This window comes from Bombus vosnesenskii, unplaced genomic scaffold (assembly GCF_011952255.1).
Source record: "Bombus vosnesenskii isolate JDL3184/JDL3185 unplaced genomic scaffold, Bvos_JDL3184-5_v1.1 scf7180000013314, whole genome shotgun sequence".
In the NCBI taxonomy this organism is placed as follows: Eukaryota; Metazoa; Arthropoda; class Insecta; order Hymenoptera; family Apidae; genus Bombus; species Bombus vosnesenskii.
In genome coordinates this window covers 2,016,592-2,033,157 of record NW_022882960.1, presented here as the reverse complement: position 1 = coordinate 2,033,157, position 16,566 = coordinate 2,016,592, and the positions used below count along the sequence as shown (strand labels likewise).

The following is a 16,566-nucleotide window of genomic DNA, read 5'->3' as shown; positions in this document are numbered from 1 at the left end:
GTCCCTTATTCTGGCAATTCGGTCACGTCTTACCAGTCCAGCGTTTCGACGAAAACCTGCAATTTCGATTTCTTCCCAAAGATTTCCAGGCTTCGTCCCCTTCTACTCTTTTATCCTAGTCTTCTTCGTCTGTTTCTTCGTCTCCGTCCCCTTTCGTCGCTTTTCTCTCGCCATTTCTTTTGCACGTTTTTTCACATAGACGAGCGTGTTTCCTTTGTTGAGAACCTAAAACTCGTATACACTCGTCCAAACGGAATGCAGCTGGCAAATAAAGGCGCAAACTACCGTTTGCGGAGCAACAGCTAAGATACAGACTGTTCCATGTGTGCAAAAATCAATCTAAGCCGACGAGCTTTGTTGCTTTTTATTTCTCCCCGCGTTTGATCGTTCCTTGCATCGCTGACGAAAACAAACGGGAAGTTATCGTAGGAATTTCACGTGTCGCTGGATATCAAAAAGAAGCGCTTTCGTTCCTCTCCAATCTGGGACTCTTTACGGAGGTTGTTGGTCGTTGCAAATTTCGGCAACATCGCTGAAGACAACTCGACGATGTAGAAACTATTTTTCCCTGGTAACCTACGATTCTGTTTTCTTGGTTAAAGCGTTTTTATAGTTTTCATGGGAAAAAATGGTGCAAAAAATGGTAATAAACCGCCCGGTATAATTAGAGGAATTTGCTGGCGGCTGGAGGATAAAACGAATTGCAAGACTGGCGAAACGTTTTATGTTTAATAGCATGGCTTCTTCGACGAACGTAAAGTGTTGCTAAACATTTAAACGGAGAAGCAAGTGTCGGTTAAATAAACTTTTTTATATAGCTTGCGCTTCGAGGGTTGAAGTTAATTACCACGAGATTAGCTATTAAGGTTCAATTCGCGAAAATAGATATTCCGAAAATGTACTGCAAAAAGATGTTGCAAGCGCGGAGAAGCAATCCTTAATACCATTATAGTTCAATCACCTGAACTACCGAATTAAATCGACACAAAAATTCGACAGAATTTGAAATCGCTTTCATGCACGAGGTCGTGAGTATTTCGATCTGCTTGAAACCATGTCACTCATCCTACAGTGTCCGGCCCTCATACACAGATACTTCGATGCAACCAATTATCAGCTCAAATAGTTGTGCGAAAACATTAAATTATTGCTATCTTTCCGCTTCGAACGTAAATTTACTTAGAAAAGAGGGACACGAAAATCTGCGAATCTGTCTACGCCGGATATATATTGAACGTTTCGGAAATGCGTGAAACCGGCTTTTAAATAGACTTCAACATCGTGACGATCGTTCCGTGAAATGCACTTTCGAATTTAACGTTCCTATTGTTTCTTCTCTTCTCTCTACCAGCCGGTTTTTTTTCGTTCCTCGTAGAGAGATCGTCATTCGGTATTGTCGATGTGAATGGCTAAATTGCACAAACAATTAATTCTTGTGGCAAGTAAATACTCGTATCCTCATCGGACGGAACGAAAACGAGCGGAGAGCCGCAATTTCAGAATTTTGCAACTGCCGCGATTAACTGAATAACTCTTGAATTTCGTGTTCGAAACGTAACGTTGCACGATGGTGGTTTCTCACCCTCCAGAACTTCCCGCGCGGCCGAGGAAATTCCACTTAATAACTGCTTCTAATCCAGATGGAGAATCGAGCATTTTACTAATGTTTGCCTTGGTTTTGCCAAAAGTTCTACTTAATGAGTTTCGCTTGTAATATCAGTGGCCGACAATATGTTTCCGAAATGTAATTTTATGTTCAAATTTAATGTCGCGACCGTCCACGTCGCTATACCCAAACACTTAATTAACATGAATATATCTCAATTACGATTCATTCTTCTCTTAGTTACCAACAACTTCCTACTAAGTTTCCCAGTCCATTAAGTTAATCTTGCAATGACTTCGCTACCAATATTTAACAATTTACCTTTATCTGCGCGATACCTTTTCGTTACGATCATTTCGTATGAACGAATCTCAGTCTTCTAACACGAAGGTGCTCTTAGCTGTTGCGGCGTTATTCAATTTGGAGTTGGAAATCATTCGCGTAATCAACGTTCCACAGACAGAGAGAGATTGATATCGAGGCGCTAGTTTGGACGGTCGCGCGCGCGGAGTGCATGACGACGTCATAAGTAAACCACTGCAACGCGCGTGCGCGCGTTGTACACAGTAATTATGTGTTAACTACCCGTTAAGCAGCACTTCGTTCTAATGACGTCATGTACGTCCTGCTAACGACGAGACGGTAATGCGCGGCCTGTGTACAATGCTTGAAAAGCCGAACATTACAAATCTCGTGAATTACCTCGGATTCTGGCGAGTTAACGCTATGCCGATCGATTATTAACTACGAGATTTGTGTATTCAACCGAGCCGGCGACGCGCTCCTTCGGTTTCAGCGATGATCGATCGATGGAATTTTCGAAGAGCGAATGTCGTTCCGTAATTTGAATACCGACGTTATTAATGGCCGCTCCGTTTCATGAATCGCTTATCATTCACAAAGAATTCGGATCTTCGTCGTTGAATCTTTTATTTAAATTTAATTTTGATCTCGTTTCATAGGGAATGAAATTTCTGAAAAATGTCAGTTCGACAAGGTTAATAAGCAACATTTTTGGCTCGGACGCTCGGATATGGACGGTTAATTAACGTAGCTAATTGGGAATTCGCATATCCCTTTGCCATTAAATTCGCACATATTTGTGCCTGCGTTGCTTTCGGCCTTTAAACTAGATATTCCACTGAAACGCCAGTTGTCCCGCTTAATTTTTTACCTTTGCGCGCCCGCGCGTTTCTGTTTTACACTCGTTCCGTGCTGTAAAAATAATTTTCATCTTGCTAATTTTTTCTTTGCACGTTGCTCCCAACGAACCTGCCAAAATCGCCACCTCTAATGTTCAACGACTGCTTCAGGCTTTTAATGAACTTCCTTTTAAATACGTTTGGCGTATTTTTACTTTTCACCGTTCCTTCAGAAGCAAATTACAGCGTTAACAATGGCGAAAGGAACGCCATTAAGAAGCGAACACACTTTTCGATAAAATTACCTCTTTTAAATATTCATTTATTCTGTGAATTTAAACTGATTCGTTATAATTTTCCCTCTCAGCGTTTCTAACAAAATTACCAACTCCCACTTCTTAACTCTCTCGCAACCCAAACCCAATTTGTAGTCTTCGAAGCAGCTCTCGAACTACAACTTACAGCCCTAACTCTAGCAATCTTCATTTTCTATCGAATCCAGCCTCGACACCATGTAGCTAAATATATCATATATATTATATATATGAAACTACCTTTGTTTCTAGAAATCTTTACTTTCTATGAAAACTAGCTTTCATTTTTCCATAAGTCGAAACAGCTATTTTTAACGTTACCCAAAATATGTTTTACAAAATTCACATTTCTCAATGACATCTAAGTAACACTGGATCACAACCGGCGACCATAATCGAACTTCCTGAACACAGTCGATACCTGGAACTCGCAGCATCCCCTGACCACGTAGAACGAACCAGGGGAGGAGCTAGCCACACTCTCAAGCGAACAGGGCCGTACAGCGTTAATTGATCAAATTACAGGGCTAGCATCGAAATTGCAGAGCTGTCCGGCTGGTTTTCGGATCGTTGCAAGCCGAAAGGGGGCCGATCGTGGTAACCCCTTGCCGACACTACCTTCCAGGTTCACCCTTGGCCGACCTACCGCGCTGCATCGCCGAAATCGGGGGAAGGAGGGCCACTTCAATCGGGACGATGTTCCGCGAATCCAGTCGACCGGTCAAGTGTTCATTGCCGGTTCATTCGCGCGAATTCCGCTTTTAATTAATGACTATCCATTGGCTGCCACCCCTCCATAGGTTGATGATTGATCGACCGTATCGCTGATTACCAATGAACACCAAATCCATTTCCGTTTCCTACATTGATACCCTTTGGATACTATTTCTGTCATGTCTTGATCGATATTTGTCGTCAACTTATGGGGTCTTGGGGTTGATGTAAAGATGAGAATAGTTAAAGATCGATTCAATCGCCGACGTTTGGTTTGGTATAGTGGAGTTATAAACGGTAAGATGGAAGGATTATCCTACTTGATGTGACATATGCAAATATATGAGGAATTTTTAGGATGGTTGGAAGTTTGTTCCGCAACAGAGTGAAAAGCCTTTGAAGGAAATAGATTCAGCTTATTCGACGTGTAATCTTCGAGTATATAATATCGCAGTGAATTGTTTTAGCGAATTTTCTATTTATATTTCGTTATGAGAAGATCTACAGGGAAATTGAAAACTTCGTAACGCTTTATGAGTATTAATGTTGTTTGAAACACTAGTAACACTGACCACAAAATTCACGAAACAAACTGGATGTATACATCTGAACGTCCGTTTCCAAACCGCTATCATTACCTTTGCATTACACGTCCTGTCGAGATGACACAGCTCCCTGCGAGTGGAAGCTTGATGAAAATGAGAGGTCAGCCCGGGTTAAGCTCGTAATTCATAGAATTATTACCGGTATCACATAACCTGACGTACCTCGAGGCATTCGCGATACTGGATCCTTCGGCGTAGTGGTCAACAACGACGAAAATTTCGCTGTATCCAACTGAGATATTACCGAGCGCATGCTCTGTGTTCGCCGTAACGTCGTTTATTTCCCTCTTTGATGACTTTCTAGTCCTCGCGAGAACACCATCCGCTCTATATGAGAAAGTAGATAGATAGACTTCGTAAAAAATATTACTGAATTTTGTTAGGTATAAATGTTACTTATCGTGTGTATATGTATAATATATTGAAACGTTTACTGTGTGTTACATCATTCGTTTAAATCAAACGACAAAACAAACGCTCCATTTACCGACATCACACGATCTGCTCCCAATTCCACCACTTTGCCACAATCGCAGAAAATTGCTCCATCGACAGTTTGGAGAAGAAGAGAACGCTGACAATGTAAGAACCAACCACTTGAACGATCAAACCCCATCGTCGGAGTCTTTTGCGCCAGTTCCAAAACGGTGGATCCTCCTCCTCTAGATCCTTCTCGGTCGCTATCTAAATTAAAAATACATGAGATCCAGGGACTTGCCGGTGACTTCCTTTCTACCACAGAATGTCTTAATTACCAACCGGTCTTCGTGGTCGACGGGAGGAGAACGGAAAAAATTACGAAGGAAGGAGATCCTTTTCCAACTTCTCGCCGGGGTTACGGCAGCTTTGAAAAAGCCAACCACGCGGGCGAATTCTGCGAAGGAGACCGTTGCTCCACCGTGAAAAAGGCGGCTGCCACCGCGCCTGTTCTGCGGAAAAGCTAGCCTCCACCGGATGCAAGGGATGAAGAAGGGTATGGGTAACGGGAGGTGTTAATTAACTACTCGTCTCGCTGCCGTCAGAGACATTCGAGCAAGGGCTCGACTTAACTTCGCACTCTCCACCCTCGTACTGCCCTATCGTTGTTCGAGCAGCCGGCAGATAACGCGTCCGTGATGCACCGCTCAAGAGGACAACGGTGTTTTTAAGGGTGAGCAGCTGGCTCCTCCGGAATAAACTCGTTCAGGCTGTTGTATCGATGTACGGGTAGCACCGGAGTCCTGCTTTTAGATTATAAGTGGACTTACGGACGAAACTCGTTGCTGATTGTGGCTGAAGATGGTAAAGCGTAATGTTTCCTAAACCCAAGTTCATAAGATCGGTTCAGTGGATTGCCATGATTTAGTCATAGGTTTTGTAAATGTCGCCAAATATGTAGTACGTCGTACTACATATCTTTACATCATAAAGAAATGCAAATTTTTCAAAATTTCCTCGCAATAGATTCTTTCCTTTTGTATAAAAAGTCTTTCGATCTCGAAGAATTAGTAGAGTTTGTGTGGTCGTTAGCGGAATATTTTTCGAAATTTTTAATCGGGGGCAGGAAAAAAGTCGGTGAAACAATCGGCAGAGGATCGACAGGTAATGGTACAGGAACGACTGAATCGGTGCAACGAATTGGCGCGTCTCTCGTATTTCATCCTCGCCCGGTTAAATCGATCGTGCACCTACGAGCTCGCCGAATAATTCCTGTCGCAAGCAGAATAGGTAAACCTGGAATTTATTACGCGTCCGTTGCACCCGACTCGTGAGAACTCGGGGATCGGTATCAGACACTCTCAGACTCGCACCAATTATCTGCGAATTCAATAGGAAAATGAATATATTTTATCGGTCGGGCGAAAAAGCCTTGTCAAAAATTCCGTCTCGTTCCGTGCCGTGGGTTTTACCGCGCGATTTCAACGCGATCGGTTCTATGATACTGCTTATTGTTCCGTTTCCTGCGTACACGGGTCAGAAGAGAAATTGGGTCAGTCGATTTATTAAAAAGTTCGTTGAAAGCTGGCCTCGTTTTACGAAATTGAACGCTTCGAATTCTCGATGAAAAAGGTAATCTGAATTTTCGATTGCTAAGGCATTATCGAGAACGTTATCCACGTGAGTTATGCCTGGAAACAACGTTTTTCTTCGCGTTGTTTTCCAAACGAAATTTCGACGGTATTCGCGTATGACAGAGCGAGGACGCGATAATTCATACAGGATATAGGGATAACCGGAGTTAAATTATTCATCGAACGAATAAATTTTCGAATCGCAATGCATACGATCGCCGGTTTTGTGAGTCGGTCGGATAACAAAGCTTTGCAAATATTACCGTGTTGCCGTGATACCGTTCGCGGAGAAATTCAACGAAGACCGAATCGTACAGGCGAGCACGTAATCGACGGTATTTGCACCGGGACTTACAGTTTCGTCTCCTTTTGCTAACGAACCATTCCGTAGCTGAGTGGCCCGGCAATCCTCTCCAGAGACGAATAGAGAGAGAGGGAGAGAGAGAGACCTTAGATCCGCGTGGAAACCCGCCACCTCTGTGCCGTGGAAATCCTTTTGTTTCACTTGCTGATTAGCGATCCGTTAGACTCGTCTTACCGCGGATACGTCGTTCGCGTGATCTCGCAAATGGATTCGATAAACGAGGATCTCCCGCGCGTATTTGAGCGTGCGGATCACTTTCGTGGAGAAATTTTCAACGGATGTAACCGACCAATTTCAGTGCGTGAATGGTTCAGCGAGTACTTTTTGTTACGGGTTACTGGATTTTTGCGAAGTTTCTTATATCGGCGTAAAATTGATCTGCAAACAGGATAAAGTTTGCATCGATTCCATACTGGGTCACGACGACCAATAATCTTAAAACTATCATTCGAGCAAAAACGTATGGTCGATCTTCAACATCGTTCCACTACTATCGTTTAATTCTCGCAGCAACAGTCTTTACCTCGTTCGATATTTCCCTGAACAGTTTTTTAACGTGACGGAATTTTAGATCGATAGTGTATAACTATAAAACGATTCTACGCGGTATTTTTTACCATTCTTCGACTCAGTCATCAACCATTAAACACGTAACCGATTATCTATCTCCCAGAATCCTGGAGATGTGCACGAAATTTTTTCCAGTCCTAGTAGACCCATAGAAAAGGAAGGGCGCACAATAAGAGAGATAGCGTAGGGTGATAACAGAAGGTACACAGGAAGGGGTGTCGTTAACGATCCAATACAAAGCCACCGGCAAAGTGAATGTTACCGAGCCCCTTCCATTGGCCTTACCTAGCCGGCAAGCGTGTTGGCTCCCTTCGGGGTCCTTTCGTGAAAGGGGGGGGGGCAGGCAGAGGGGGAAGGACACGGGTCCGCCACCCACAATTCCGCTTGCGGGCACTGTAATTTGCTGTATGCATGCATCCAGAGATGGATAGACACGGCCGGGCAGCCGAGCAGGTCCGGGAGATCTATGGATTTATGCAAATGCAGGCAGTTAGAGTCCCGAGCAGCCTCCGCCGTTGAATAATGCGTTGATAAGATAGGAGCCCAGCGCTCATATGCCGCTACCTACCCTACCATCCGCCATTGATTTGTCACCCTTCCGCTCGCCGCCTCTCTCCACTCTGACTCCGAGTCGCTATTTCGACCGAACTTCCCTTACTTCGCGAAGGAACTCCTAACCGTTGCTTAACAACCCCTCTGGCGATACTTACGTTCTTTTAATTGTTGGCAAAAAGTAAAAGGTACGGGCGTAGAGAGGAGATTCGCGTTTGTGGTTTTCCCGTTTTTGCACATTTTCGGGTTGGTTGGAAGTTTTCGTTTGTTAAGTGGGAAACTGCTCTGGTCGTTTTTTCTACGGGGGTTAGTTTTGCATCCGCGAGAGCGAGTTCACGAGCAACGAACGAGATAATGCTTTTGGAAACGTGACCATTTATGTAGTTTGTCATTGACGCTCCGTGTGCGCTATCGAATACTCGGACGTAATCTATCGCAAAAAATCTCGTTGACTCTCTCTCTCTCTCTCTTTCTCTCTCTCAAGCAGCGACGTTTGTACGAAAAATAAAGATCGCCCTAGAACGATTATGACGGATCTCTAAAGCCGTCCGTTTCCTCCGCTTTTTCCCTGGAAGCAGCGCGTTACAAAAGGCTCCTACGGCGGACGAAGGATTAAACCGGCATTGAACATTGCATTTCCATTACAAATCGGATTCCGCCGGGATGGGGGTGGCTGGGCTGAGATAGGGTCGAAAAACAATAACAACGATAAACAGTCGAACATCGCGCGATCCGCTTTTCCCTTCTCGTTCCATCAGGCTGCACGACGCGATCGGTATCGCGTCACGGACGGCAAACATTGCTATGGGATTACGTTCTCGAGCCCCGTGGATCGAGTCACGCGTTTCTCTACCTCGACCATTGAAGTTACCCAGCCCCTGTGACCTTGAATACTAACTTCCGTGTTGCGAAGTACGATTCGATCTTCGTGGTATACAGAAACTATCGATTCTCTTACGCTTGACGATTAAGTTGCGGACAGTGTAAATTTGTATGACTATATTTTGTCGTTGTATTTTTATCACGATTATCAATTACTATTAATTTTATTTTTACCGATCATCATTTTGTTTTATCGTAAACGATAATCTTGAAACATATTACCAATTGAAATTGTTCCATTATTCTCGATGTAAGCAAACATTTGCAGCCGTGAACTTCCCATGACACGTGTTACATGTCGCGGTTCTGGATTAAATTAAGATGTTGAATAGCGGTAAACTACCGGAGTAGAATTGAAACAAGGATGGCACGCGAAGCAAGGTGGTCGATGTTTATTCAGTCGCTTGTTACCTCCCTCGAATATTGCAGCTTTAAAGTGTGCAGTTACGCACCAAGTGTTTATAACCGGGAGAGCCGGCGTGACAGTTCATGATACGAGCGGAACTGGCGGCAATGCGACAGAGGACGTGACGTGTGCTAACATTGACCGTGTCTTCCTTCCAAATGGCCAGGTTTCCTCTGAAAATGGCGTTATCTAGATGCTCGTGCGAGCGTGTTTGTATTCTGTCACTTACCGTATCTCTGGCGGCTGACATTGGGAGCCAGGTTAGATACAATGCGTCCATTAGACGAGTTTTATCTACCTTCAATTCTTATTCTTATAATTTCAACGAAGTGAAGGAGAAGACACTAACGTGTGGTTTGTTAATTTATCCACCTTCGAAGTTCGTCACTCAAAAGATTAGATATGAATAACGCGTGATAGTGATCTAGATTATATGGAATGGATAAAATGAAATCATTGATAATCGGTTTCTGGAGTATTCTATCTACAATTTCAAATGAATTCTTTCTGAAAAACTTTTCATTTTTCGATTCTCGAGGCCGATATAAAAGTAGACGATTTCGTTATCGTCTCGTTTTGCTTCTTCTGCGCAATCGAGTATATTCGAGATGTCAGTAACGCTTCTCGTATCCGCGTGAACGGGTTCAGATTGTACTTGATCTAGATTAAAATCGCAATGGGAACAAATTGCAAATCGAACGCGGCAATTGCTTCATTACATTGCGCCCTGGTAACGGGCTCCTGATTCATAAATAAAAACGATACCGATCGGCCGACAGCGTTCGCAATCAATTGCCGCGAAAGGGAACGGACAGGTCCACGGTATCGGTCACATAAACCAGTCTTATAACCATTTAATCGTAATTTTACGCGATTCCACTCTCGTTCCATTACATGAGTCGCGTTTGGTCGCAATTACTGCCATTCGTTGCCGTTTACTGTAAAAGGAAAATGATTTAGAATAAGTAGAGTAAAGTGAACGTGAATGTCTATCATCGAGATCGATTAAAAATGTTATCAATATATTTCGACAATCGTATTTCGTTATAGTACTACCGAAATTTCAAAAAGTCTCGTACAATTCACATAATACATTCACAAAAATTTTCCGTATAAATTTTCGTGTACTCCATACATTTACAATAATATCGTTAGAGAATTTCGTTGAATTAAATACTCAATATATATTATACACGATAAAGCAAGTGTTATAAAATGGGGAGGAGTGATACAATCGTCGCAAGGGTCGTTGAAGCGAAAGTCAGCAGCGGCCACCGAACGACCCTCGCGTATTTAGCAATAAATCAAACCCGCCTCGTGCCGTGTTAGATAAAAACGCGGGGGATAACGAGCCAGGTTGGCCGTAAACGCGGCGGAAATCGAATGGGAGTTGAAATTTCCGGTGCTCCCCGTATGATTTCAGACGGAGGTCTCGTTTTATTTCTTCCGCGGAATCCGGCAGCCACCTCTCCAGTCGAAGCTAAACGCTCGAAAGCGGTTCGAAACGTGCGTGATATCGCCATCGTGACCGAGCCTCCATTTCCGAAAACCTATAGAGAGGCCCCTTCACCTTGACGATCGCGGCAGCCAGGCAAGAAAAACGAGACGCCACTCGAACCTCGTCGCTATCCAGTATTTGCCACTTAGCCTAACCCCTTTTACCCAACCGACGAACGGTCCTGTTGAAACACTAGACGGCGCCGCTCTTCTTCGTCTGCCACGCCACGATCGACACTTATCAGACCGTACCAAGTGTTACGCATCGATTTTTAATGGATCTTCATGTATCTATGGGGAAAAACTGATGCTCGTATCAAGTCGAACTGTTTTTATCAGTATCGCATAATTTATGAGGTAATTATATAGCATGTATATACTAGTTTCATGTTAATGGTGTTAAGAAATTCATCTTTGAAGGATTCAATGGAAGAATCGGCTTTGGGTTACACCGAAGAAGTAGGAAAGTCGATCTGCAAAAATTGAAGGTTTTAATCATCATTGTGCTGATTTTAAAATTGTTTGAGGAATATAGATATCCTCAAATGTTGGTATCAACATGGGAGTAGTATCTCGATTTATATTCATCGAATACTAGATAACAGTTGTTCCACTCCAAAGCCACATTTTCATCATTAACTACCCATCAAAAAGTCAGTTATACCTAATATAAAACGAACTTTCCCAATCACTCTTTCCTGTACATAACGATGTCAATGGCGTTGCGAGATTTCTCAGGCGTTTCCCTCACGTCGCAACAACGAAGTCACGATTCACGGTGGGAGCTTTTACGAGCTTAGCCAGGAAACCTGGGGGAAACGGCGGGTACGAGAACGTTAAGACGACACCGTGGTCGCATCAACAGAAACGGCTTATTCTTTTCGCCGGCACGACCATAAAGGACGTTCGCTGGGACGAAGTTAGCACGATATAACAGTGCACATGGACGGACACGTAGCGGCAACGTTTATTCCGCTTTACGCTTACACCGTGCCTCCGGGAGATGGCTTATGAACTCCGCGCTACGCGTTTTACTTTTTCTCCTGGAACGAGGGGAAATAACAGTGACTACGTTCGGACAGCCAACCAAAACGGGCTTAATGCAGAGAATTATAAAGTCCTGGAATTTTTTCTTCTTCTCTCGTTTCCTCTGCTTTCCGATTTGCTCTTAGAACTTGCTGAAACGTTAGTGACTAGACTATTGATGTTGTAGAATCGTATGAAATTCGTATGAAATTCGCAGAAAAGAAATATATATAAATACATATAAAATTTCCAAAGTAAAGAACAACGTATTATAACGTTTTTGATTGAACAAAATAAATAAAATTTGAAATTGGATAAAAATGAGGACGAATTGAATATTTATCTTTATCATCAAGTGGTTTTGATGATTATACGTACCAAAGACATCGGATAAACCGGTTATCGCGATATCACGATGTCACGATTGGAGGAACGATGGCTTTCGGAATGAATAGTACAGCGTGGCGGGATTCAACAATTTTTCAAATAATCGTGTACTCGTCGTGTGCCCAATGGTCGTTTCGCGAATACCATCTCCCGTTTATTGCAGCTTGCGAATGCTTTTTAAAGCGGAGTTAGGGCTGCCTTTCGCGTTCACAGCGACGCTGACTTATAGCAGTCAGCCCGTAAAATGCTCGGTCGATGACACGATAAATTTTAAGAAACTATAGAAGCAGCGCAAAGAAGTACAGTCCCGTTACAAAAAAGTAAGTTCAGTGGTTGCATTGTGAGGAAACACAGTTTAAATGAAACGACACGAAATACATTCTTTCGTAATTATCGTGAGCTACAACATTTTACAGATATCGATCATTCCATTTCCCGAAGTAGAATTTATTCTTGAATGTGAAATGTTAGTTTCCATTCATTGATACGGTCAAAGGGAAAGGTTCACAAATTCATAAAGATGGTACAAAGACTCTGTTTAATTGCAAAACCTAAAAAATCATGTGTTTCTCGATTGATGTCTAGTTTTCGTTAAATCTAAATCTCCAACGTCTAGCTAATCATTTCGATTCCACCTCTGAAACTTAATTTTGTCCATGCGCTGGTATCGGGCAATCCAGTAGAACGAAGAGGATGACAGGCTTTCGAGTAAACGAGCGTGCGACGTTTATACGTGATATTGCGAGGAAACGTTTTTAACGATGAAGTAAACGACGCGGCGGTAAAAGGTAGGAAGTCAAAGTGAACGCGGAGAGTAGGAAAAGAAACGTTTATTAACGTAAGCGAAGAGAAGATCACGGGAGGGAAACAGGAAGAAATTAATGGCGGATGGGCGGAAGACGCGGTGTGCATCAGCGCGAAGCAAGAGCGAACTAAGTTGTAATTAAAGGCTGCTGCTCGATGGAAACTTCTTTATTTTACTTTTTTAAATGTTTACTGAGAATATTTTAATTCTCCGCCGGCATAATTAGGCGTTCTACGTTCATCTAGCCCATTCCATCCAGTCTGGACGCGGAAAAAAAATGATTCGAAAGCGGCGCGAGCAGACGTAACTTCGCAAAAGCTCATTTAACTGACGTTTAATGACCACGCAGCCGTGCTACAAGAATCTAATGTATAAACTGTAACTTGTAGCGAGTCTATTATGAACTCTTGTAATAAACATTTCGACTTAAACGCTTTCGTACTGCGTCTACTCGAATGCCGCGAGAAAAAAAAAGAAGCAAAGCGGAAGAGAAACGGAGAACTGGCGCCTGTTCTGATTCGAAGACGCTAACGTGATTCGCTTGCTCGTTTTGATCGATCGATGAGATAGCACAACCCCGACAGGAATTCAATCTATTAGACCCGATTGCCGCGAGAACTGTTTACCCTGTCGCCGACTATCGTTCGTAAACTGTATCCCGATCGGTGGTTTCGGTTCATTCGTTTGTCATCATAGTTCAAACGCTCGATAGTATGATTCGTTATTGAGAAAATGGAGTTGACTTTAAAACGAACTTGATACTTCTATGGAAATATACATTTTTGAAAATACTTTCCCCACTACTTTCTGCTATAAATACATTCTCTGGTTTTATTTTTGCTATTCTGATGTTTAAGGTACGCAACTTGTAGGCAGTCTTACCGACGAGTCCATTAGCACCCTCTTAGTCTGCTACTCACCCTCTCTCCTTTTTCCATTTTTCTTTCTCTTTTTCCCTTCTCTAAAATTACTGTATCACGCGCTCTTGTATACGTCTGCAAACCAAATACATAAATTGTATTAAATAAAAAACGATCAAGATGATATTACGCGATGATAGTACGCGTTATCGCCTTTTACACCAATTCAACACGCGTATCTTCCGCGTCTCTTCGTTCTGTCTCTTTTTTTTCAAAAGATCCAACATCACTCCGAGGTTCCGTGATCCATGTCGACTGGCAGGCGAAGGGGACAAGAGAAGAAACGATGGAAGGGAAGGACGTCGGTTGCGGCCGATCCAGAAATGCAGGTCGGATAATTTGGCGCGATTGGGCCTCGTAAAGCCAGGACTCGGAGCTGCGATCCAATTAACGGCAGTGGTTTGTTGCCTGGCGTACAGTTGATTGAACTGGTCGAGGACATCTAACTCCCTGAAAGCGCTCTCTTTACGATATATACTTTTGGTATAGCGAACGCCCGGCTGCGCCGCTCTACGTACTTATCCGGCAGACGTCGTAAAGCACTCGAAAAGCACTGGAAAGCTCACGGGGATGAGGTATCTCGCAGTTTCCCCTCACTTTCCTCGCGCTCGCGACCTCCTCTAATTTCTCGCTTCCTCTCACCCTCGACGTGTTCCTCCTTTCTCTACCTTCCCGTTCATTCCTCCTCGTTTCTCCTACCTTTTTCCCTTTCTTCGTTTTTCGTCTATTCTGTTGGCCGGGTTAAAGCCCATCTAGCTGCACGAGAACGTTAATTCTGTCTCGACGATAGGATAGCTTCGATTCGACGACGTCGCTGATTGCGTCTTTTCCACCGACTGACTCGTGTACTCCCCCGGACAATTTTTTACCACATTCTCTACCCTGTTTCTCTTTTTGATTTCACGGTTAAATTCGAGGGCGTTCGTTCAGCGTACGGATTTTTGTTTCGTGTTTTAGAGTCGCGCGGTTGTAGAGTTTAATCGAATTATCAATAATGCAAGAACTTTTGACCACGAGAAGGATATTCGTGTTTCTCGTTTGCAATGAGAGAACTTCATGCTTGATTTGCTCGCAACCCTCGACTTTGTTGGGGGGATCGACCATCCGTTCCGATATGAGTATTTTTGTACGGTTTCTCTTGTCGTCGTTTTCCAGTCCATTGGATCCGCCGAAGTGAGTTAGAACAGGTTAAGTTCATGTAGAAATTTCATCTTGCCTGTCGTCTATCTGGCAAAAAATGTCTTTCGCTCGAGTTCCAAAGATTGCAGAGTTTCACGGCGCCATTAGCGTTCTTTTCATCGAACTTTCGTATCGTCTTGTTTTGTCTTCGAAAGAGAATCTTGTACGTTTTCTTACAAATAAGCTCAACGATCGATCAAAAAACAGAACATAAAATTACGATTCACGCGTTGCTGAAAAGTCAAGAGTCTCGAAGTCATTCGAGTATTTTACAAAGTCACGATTCGTTCGAAGTCCCGGGCCAGGATACAAGAGAGGACATCGTTGGTGGAGAGAACGTTGGATACCATAGACGCGACAACGATATTGAAAATATCTGGCTGAATTGGAAATCCATATCTAGCCGAGGCGAGATAGAGACGGAGAATGTTTCGTTGGTATTCCCCGTATCACGTATGCCCTCGTGAACACCGGTTGATCTCTTCCTTCCTTCGGAGGAAGAAAGAGAATGAAACAAAAGCCCACGGTCCGATCGAGGGTTACACGCTGCAAAAGAAGGGATATAGAAAATGGATTTTGTCTCTCTTTATCTTCGCCTTGCGTCTAATAACTGACTTCTCCATAATGCATAAGGTAAAAATGCTGAAGTTTCCCCCATTATCGAACAGGACAGTCCCCGCTGGAGGCCTCAGTATCGGCGTGTAGGTGAATATACAGGGTGTTTCCGTAACCATAATACAATCGGCAAAATTCTATGTGAACAACAAGCCGAAAGTGTAGAATCGAATCTCTATTCATTTGAAGCTTCGTTTTCGAGAAAATCGAATGCGTGTACCAAGCTAATTATCGATTAAGCATGTCGATCCCCATTTACTTGAAAACGAAGCATCAATCGAAGAGACGTTATTTTACAATTTTGATTTATTTTCACAGAAGTGGAATATCTTGCTAGTTGTTCACTTGTACGCACCGCTCAAACAGGAATTAGCCAAGTTCACTCGTCCGTAACAAATTTTCCAGCTTGACTTTCCTAAAAACGAAGCATCGTCTGAAAAACTACGTTCTATATATTTTCCATTTATCCTTCCACGTAGAATCATTCCTTGCTCATCGTTCCATGATTATTGTGACACCCTGTGGCGAGCATTCACATACGCGCAGCATTTCGACCACGTCGCAGCGTCGTTTTACAACGGCCCGCTTATCCTTCTTCTCCATTTTGGATTACACTGTTTCGCGGCAATTTGCATGGAAACGTTCACGACGAGGTTCGCGACGAGGACGAACGTAAGCGCGACACGCTACTTGAACGGAGATTTCCCGTCTGTGCCGTGGCGAAACTGTCCGCCAGTGTCGACCACTGAAATTTCACGACTCGACCGGTGGAGGATGTGCACGGGAATGAAATTTCACGATTCAACTGGCGCTCGTCGGCTTGTCTCGAAGGAGGAATAGAAGCGAGTTGGTTGAAACGGTCGTCCGTTCTCCCTTTCGTTAGTGTCGTTCGTTCAGTGGATTCGCAGAGGGATGATGGTCGAAGGGGTGC

The 16,566-nt window shown here is 43.5% G+C and overlaps 2 long non-coding RNA genes across 3 annotated transcripts in view; both read right to left on the bottom strand.

Annotated features, from left to right (window-relative positions):
- Positions 1 to 4,234: 4,234 nt before the first annotated feature.
- On the bottom strand, positions 4,235 to 7,157 carry LOC117235021. The gene is made up of 3 exons (XR_004493602.1): positions 5,141 to 7,157; positions 4,869 to 5,065; positions 4,235 to 4,708 (listed from the first exon to the last, which is right to left on the bottom strand). It is a non-coding gene; the product is annotated as an uncharacterized LOC117235021 (long non-coding RNA).
- Positions 7,158 to 7,416: 259 nt separating this feature from the next.
- LOC117235022 overlaps positions 7,417 to 16,566 on the bottom strand; it is a 29,716-nt gene continuing 20,566 nt past the window's right edge. Inside the window, exon 3 of one of the 2 annotated variants that reach the window (XR_004493603.1) lies at positions 7,417 to 10,994. This is a non-coding gene — a long non-coding RNA (uncharacterized LOC117235022). The remainder of the gene's footprint in view (positions 10,995 to 16,566) is intronic. The other variant, XR_004493604.1, reaches the window with a different exon arrangement.